Source organism: Rhipicephalus microplus, chromosome 7 (assembly GCF_043290135.1).
Source record: "Rhipicephalus microplus isolate Deutch F79 chromosome 7, USDA_Rmic, whole genome shotgun sequence".
Lineage (NCBI taxonomy): Eukaryota > Metazoa > Arthropoda > Arachnida > Ixodida > Ixodidae > Rhipicephalus > Rhipicephalus microplus.
The window spans coordinates 22,854,666-22,860,665 of record NC_134706.1 but is presented as its reverse complement, the minus strand read 5'-3'; the positions used below and the strand labels follow the sequence as shown (position 1 = coordinate 22,860,665).

Genomic DNA, 6,000 nt, shown 5'->3' with positions numbered 1-6,000 from the left:
GGACCAGAAATTTATAAATATCAGACAGTGTTCTGTCATAGATCCAGTGCACCAAAATATTTTGTTGCCCAACAGAAACGTCATTTCTTGCCGATCTGTGCGCTTCATCGTTCCTCTTGTGCGTACTGCAGGGTCCTCTAAGAATCTCGACGACACTGCAGCTTGTGAGTGCACTTTGTTCAATTTGTGCCTATTTACGCGCGGAGACATTTCCCGCGCAATGACATAGACCCAAGAACTTTCACAGTTTCACTTCGCTGAAACTGTAGGTTCCTGGCAGGACGGTCATTTTCGGGATCATTGCCAGCAAAGTTTATTTACCTATACATTTGTTTATTTCAAAAGGCATTTAGGGGCACGTATTATAGAGAACGTGATGAACTTTATTACATTTTTCGCTTTTGAAGGCACAGTATGAAAATGGTGTTTTTCGTTAGGTGCGCATGGCTGTAAAGTTCCCCATTCTTAAATCTGGAAAACGTGCCATTAGATCTTGATAAATGCTTGAATAATCATAATAAAAATCCGTTGTTTGTTGGGGTAGAGCAGCGGCGTTTTTAGTAGTGGCGGTCGCAGCAGCAGAATTCTTAGCAGCGGCCTTCTTGGCGGCCGCGATCTTCGCGGCCATAGCAATCATGGCTGCTGCTCTTCCGACACTCTGAGCGGCAAACCCTGCGGTACACAATCAGTTAACAGTCATTAGCTATCAGTTTTCACCTCGAGAAATACACACAGAAAAAAAAAACGCTCCACAATAATGTGCGCAGTCTTTCGCTTTCGTCTTGTACACAACGTCTTCCGGCCAGCACTGTTTACGCGGACCATGCGACGTTGGTGCTCGAGAACCCTAGCGCGAAACGACACAGACACCTGTAGTTGGGGCCTTTACTGCGTGTTATCACGTCGTTGTGTCTAACCTTTGTGCCTCCTGCCTGGATTAATGATTTGCGTGCGAGTAACGAGAAAGAAGTTAGCGGCACGGCCAAGCAAGAAGATGTGGTGCAGTTTCGATGCTTTAGCAGCCGACCCGTCGAAGGCAACCTACGGCGTGTTCCTGCATTTGCATGCGTAGTTACACAAGCACCCCTGAGAGGCGTTCTTCCGAGTACTGGCCGAATGATGCTGTGTTCATTGTAGAATGCACAAATCCCACGCATGGTTCATTCATTCTTAATTGCTTGTAAATTTTATATACGTGACATGATAGTAGAGAAGGTCGTCCTATGCACTTCTTTTTCGTATGCTATAGACTATTTTGTGGATTGGTCCGAGTGCCACAATATTGAGCTGTTAACCCTTGTGTATTTTACCTTTATTAACTAAGCGAACAGTGTTACGGGACGCGTTAGTGGGCCTGAAAACGGTTCGGTTATCTAGTATGATCATTCTCGGCCCTAATAATCCTTTTCATCCTAAACAAAAGCCACAAAATCTCGGCTTGACAATTCAAGAGGGCAGAACTTCGATGCTTCACATAAATGTTTTCAAGATATAGTGAATATTTCAATATTTTAGCAGTCAGAATTATTCTGGTGGCTCTATAAATCACTAGAATGCGTTTTCTCTGTGGCATCATATAGATAGGAGATGATCTAAATATGGCACTCACTTTCAAAATTTGTACGTTCAATAATTCGCCTACGGAAACAGAAAATATGACAACAAACTTGTTTTTCAGATTTGCGACCTAAATAAATACCATTAAATTTAGAAGCGTCAGTGATGAGAGCGGGCATTGTACATATTAGACTCAAACACACCAAATAGTGGCTACAAATGATGGTTTCTTGCAGAAATGCTGGAAAATAAACTATCACACTCGTGAACTGCAAATATCAAGTACCCTAAATAGCCCCCGTACGATGTGTGCCAGTCATCGTAGAGAGAAACGTTAAAATTTATTGCTTGAATTACCCAGCATGCTGAAGCAATTTATGCCTGACAAAATTTTTTCTGTCGCTTCGAATGCATTGCCCACAGCCTCAAGCGTGCTTTGTGGAATACTCCTCACTCTTCGTGTTATCGTGAAGACTAAACACGAAAGGTTGAGAAAAAGCAAGAAATATAGAGCCCTTCCACTTCCGTTAAACTTTAAAACATCAAGGTTGTGACCACAGAAATCTACAGTCAGCCATCCTTTACCGGGTGGCACGACGGCGGACCATGATCCTGGCTTTTTATAATTGTGATGGTAGTTAGTTGCGATTCAGTAGAAAAAATCCTAACAAAGCCCATGATTGCTGATTGCCAACTATAAGTTCTGGACGGATATTTTGATGGGGTATGGTGTTTGGAATACAGATAACATTCGTGATGCCAATTTGTGTATCCTTATTCCTGATTACATCGAACTAATCGAGCCATACACTCAACAGTCTTGGTGAACGTTTAGCAAAATACGTTTTCTGATTACTGTATAAAGTGCCGTGTTACGTTCCAGAGGTCCATCGCTTATTGTTTGCTCGCAAACTGCATGGTTATTCTGGAGGGATAGTCTAGCTAACACTTGTCAATGAAGGCTCACACGCGTCAGCAAAATAGTTTACGTTGTTCAATCAAGTGGACAAATTCATGCGGACATATCTTTTTTTTGACGTGATCTCCCTTTTTCAAGCTAAACGGTACTTGGTGGAGCAGCCGTAAAATTTTCTTACGCGTTTTTTCTCAGCGGACATGATCTGCTTTAGCGTAAGCGTTTACTCTTACTGCAGAGTGCGGCCTTTCTTAGATGTTCTATCCAGCCAGTATTACGTCGTCTTTACGGTGTTCTTGCGCATCGCTAACAGGTTATTAAAGGGTGAATGTTTAGGCGCATGTATTTCATCAAACTTTTTGAACAGCCATATCTTGTGATTCGGCCGCGAGTATATTTTTTTTTCAAGCGAAGCTCGCGTTGGCTCCTGCATCAATGTTGTAGTATCCGGGCCGAAATGGCTGTTGCTCCTGGAGCCAAAAACGAGCGAAAAATGCAATATAAATATACACTAATAATAAAAATTATAGGACAATGATGCCAAGAGAAGTATAGGAGATGTTATTAGAAATAAAAGTGGACCGAAAAAAAAAACTTGCCACCACCAGGATTCGAACTGTAGACCAAAAGACAACTTGCCACCGCCAGGGTTCGAACTTGCGATCTTCGAAAGTCGCAGGTTCGGATCCTCCGCTGGCATGTTATCCTGCGATCCAATTTTCTTTCTTCACATTCACAATACAATGACTCCTAATAATGTCCCTATACTTCACTTGGCATCATTGTCTCTTAGTTCTATATAATATTTTGTCTTACAAAGAAAGCGATCTCCAAAATTTACATTTCTTTCCTTATCTAAAGTTACACGTCAGCCAGCGATACAGCTGCTGCGTGACAAGGACACTTGTTCAATGTGATGCATTGACGTTGTCGTATTACGAATGTCCAAGACGAGAAAAACTTCTATTTTGTGCTCAAAGTTGCAACTTTGTCTCAAGAATGCTAAAATGCTTTTCGCGGCTTGAGCAAAGATTTGGCTTGTGTAGTCTGTTTACGTCCACACTAGTTTTTCCTTAGATCATGCATCCATGGAGAGTACATTTAAACAGTTGATACCTTACTCTGTCAAAGTTTTTCATATGAGTAAATATTCAATTCAGTTGGCCATGGTTAAGATAAGTGGACTTTTCTCTTGTGGTGCATACGCTTGCTTGTCGTGGAATATATAATGAAAAACTGCCAGAATTGGAACCTCCAGCTATGTGTCTAAACGTTTCCGTCCACTTTCTTTCGCGGCATGGAGCATGCATACATAATTTCAAAGTAATATTGCATATGAAGGTGGAAACTCTGTCTTACTGGAATTAGTGTGCATAGATCCCATAGAACCTCCATAAGGCGACATTCCAGAATAATAATCGTATGCTCCAAATCCTCCATACATTCCCATCGAAAGTGATCCAGGGAATCCAGCAGATGGAAGGCGTGAAGTGTACCCAGCAGATGTAGAAGAAACAATAGATTCCGCACTGCCAGGCGATCCAGCAGACGTAGGAGGTGCGGATGATCCACCTGTCGTGGGGAGTGCCGGAGGTTTCAAAGTACCCGAAGGTTTACGAGATTTGGAAGGTAGGCTAGGCTTACGACCTTTAAAAGATCCGACACTCGGTCTAGGACGCTTAAGCACTGGTGTAGAACCAGGTTTTGGTCTAGGTCTTGGCTTAAATGGAGGTTTAATTCGAAGTCGTAATGCACTTGGTGAACGTCTACCTTTCGCTGTGGAAGCAGTTGCTGCGCTTGCAGACCCACCATCGTCTTGAATAATGGATAAAATAATAGCACATACGGCCACAACAAGCACGATATGAAAACTTGGGAACTTCAACATTTTTAGTGCTCCTTTAAGGCTCCCATTTCAAGCAGAGATCGACAGATCCTTATATGCAAATCTGAGCAGAGCGTACACCATCAAAAGCGCCACGTTTCATTGTTCTATCATCAATCGCGTTTGCAAAGCGCCCATAACCTTCTGATGAATGCGATGTGGGATCATACGTCTAATTATTTTTTATAGCGCCGCACGCACAGAATGTCTGAACTGTGTTGTTTTTCCACACTGAAATAAAGAAACGGACTAATAAACTTGCCACAATAAAGTTCTGAATAAATATTTCTATCGCATATTTCGCAACATTCTAGGAAACTCAATGAGGTCCACGAGTGATTTTTGCAATCCTTGCAAAGAAGATCTACAAAACAATATGCGAATGTCATTCACGTTTCTTCGCCGTAACGCATCGTCTTTCAACAGTCATATCCGCAAGATTTATATTCACAGCTGCGATTACGGAAAAAATGCACTCTTAGCTTGTCTTTTTGGTATATTCAACATCCATCATACGAAGACAATTTTTTCAATAATAATGAATTATTCGCTATAGCCCCGCCTTGAATTCACTTCACTAATTCAGGTATTTTAAGCAAAGTAGGTCCCTCTCTGTCGAATAAATCAGCTTTTTGATGCATGTGCACATACACATGATAACAAATATAAAAGCTAACGCTACCCTTAACCAAGAAAGTGTAGTCAATAAAAGCCACACTAAGCTGTGTTTCGTCCAACTAAAAAATAAAAATCTTGCAATGGCCTTGAGAACGAATGGAGAAAGAGCTGTTGCGGTATATCACGCTAACATGAATTAAGCACTGTAACTGAATCCACGAACCACACTAAAACCGACACCCATTGTAAGAGAACAATGCAAGCGAAATTGGTTGCACAGTAGACAAACCTGACAAAATGAGTAACGTGGTAACTAAAACAATATTTATTTGAAGACAGAGGTAGAAACATAGTTATAGTTATATAGTTATAGTATAAATCCCAGAGTGAAGTATTACTCAGAATTAAAGATCATATCACACAGATATCATGCGAGTAGATCGTGGTAAGGCCAGGCAGCTCGATTTCTATGAATAACAGCTTCATGAACCCAAAAAAACCAGCGCGAAGCAGTCGTTTGATTTTTATTCACAAGACTGTTTACTAAAGATGGTCAACGCTTTAAAACTGATTGTCTTTTTCGCTGCATTGTCAATAATGAGCAACAGTTAAATTTTGATAAGCGAATGTGTACCTGTCAACTTAAATAACGAATTTGTGAAGTATTCAAAACAATATATTTTTTTTACATTAGAGAACTGCAATGCGCAAAACAGTCTATTTTCTAATGCCCCTGTTGGCATGCATGCGTTAATGCGTGCGGATATCATCTCGACGAGTTAACATGGCTGCACCTTCTCAGCGTGCATTTAAACAAAGTTTAGTCGTCATCATCAATGCCGGTTGCTATGTATACCACGATTTGGTGACATTGGTGCGCTATAAACGCCGGATTATATAGATGCAGTGACAAGATCTGCATGATCAGTCGAAGAGCCACCCCTTTGAGCATGGTAAGTATGCGTCCCTTTTAATGAAGTTGAACTATTTGCAGTGCTCGAGCAGTAACACGTGTAGCCACAGC

At 41.3% G+C, this 6,000-nt stretch overlaps 1 long non-coding RNA gene across 1 annotated transcript; it reads right to left on the bottom strand.

Moving 5' to 3' along the window:
• Positions 1 to 362: 362 nt before the first annotated feature.
• LOC142766856 (uncharacterized) lies at positions 363 to 4,757 on the bottom strand. The gene is made up of 2 exons (XR_012884621.1): positions 3,833 to 4,757; positions 363 to 672 (listed from the first exon to the last, which is right to left on the bottom strand). It is a non-coding gene; the product is annotated as an uncharacterized LOC142766856 (long non-coding RNA).
• Positions 4,758 to 6,000: the final 1,243 nt, after the last annotated feature.